This window comes from Chiloscyllium plagiosum, chromosome 39, assembly GCF_004010195.1.
Source record: "Chiloscyllium plagiosum isolate BGI_BamShark_2017 chromosome 39, ASM401019v2, whole genome shotgun sequence".
Lineage (NCBI taxonomy): Eukaryota > Metazoa > Chordata > Chondrichthyes > Orectolobiformes > Hemiscylliidae > Chiloscyllium > Chiloscyllium plagiosum.
The window spans coordinates 2329417-2330454 of NC_057748.1; the positions used below are offsets into that span (position 1 = coordinate 2329417).

Here is a 1038-nt window from a genome sequence, read left to right on the forward strand (position 1 = left end):
AAAGTCCAAAAGCGAGGTAAACAACCCGCGCAACCTCATCTGACAGACAGCATGATCAGCCAATCGGCACCAGCATTTTGGGCGGGTCGATCATGGGATGACCAATCCAGGATTCGATGGGGCGTGTTAACACCTGCCACGGTGATGGACAAAGCGATAGAGCAATAAAACCACCGGATTGGAATGAGGTAATGCTGATAATGACAAATGGTAGCCTTCAAAGGAAGGGGTGGTCGGGACGTATGGTTGACTTCTCCACACGCCAATAATAGAAGACTACTGCTGTGATTGGCACCTACTTACCCAATAGGATGTCGAAGTGGGCTGATAGTTCGGTGGGATTTTTAAAAAGGCGGGACTGATAGTGGAATGGCATCTGTACTACCCAATAACACATCGACGAAGGTGGGGCAGCTTGATAGACGTGAGGTTAAGCCAATCCTATTAGGGAATATCCTTGATAGACGTTCCTGTTATCCAATAGAACAAAGGGGATGGATGGAAGGCTGAGCACTGGGAACGAATAGTGGTCGTGGTAGCGGCGGAGGGGGGCGTTGCTAAGTGGCGGAGTTGTGTTGTGTTGTGATGCTCACCGAGAAAGTTTCTCAGCGAATTCCCTGCCCCGTTTCGTGTTGCTGAGCGAGGAGAGAAAATTCCTGAGGAGAGCGAGTGGAATCGGAGATCTCAGGAGTCATTGGGATAACCGGGAGCGTGGCCGCCGGCAGGACAGAGTTCCAGAAGATTCTGTGGGAGCCGCGGTTAGCGGTAACTCTGAGCCCATCGTTTGTTTGTGAGGAGTTAGTGTCCGGGGTCAGGGTCAGGGTCAGGGTCAGGGTCGGGGTCGGGGTGAGGGTTAATGAGGTGCCGTGAGGGAATGGCCACACGCGGAGGTCGAGAGTCCCCCCGCGATGTGACAGTTATTCTCCACCCGTCCCAGGGCGGGCTGGTGCCCCTCCCCCCACCAGCGTCGGCATCTGAACCCCCTTTTATTCCTCACAACCCCCCTCACTCCAACCCCCATCACACCCCTCCCCCGTC

General features: G+C 54.4%; 1 protein-coding gene across 3 annotated transcripts in view; it reads left to right on the plus strand.

Moving 5' to 3' along the window:
- The first annotated feature begins 541 nt into the window (after window positions 1–541).
- Window positions 542–1038, plus strand: part of tnrc6ba (trinucleotide repeat containing adaptor 6Ba) — a 214964-nt gene continuing 214467 nt past the window's right edge. For all 3 annotated transcript variants that reach the window (XM_043679483.1, XM_043679480.1, XM_043679489.1), the window contains exon 1: window positions 542–765. The gene's annotated coding sequence lies outside the window, so the exon portion shown is untranslated. The remainder of the gene's footprint in view (window positions 766–1038) is intronic.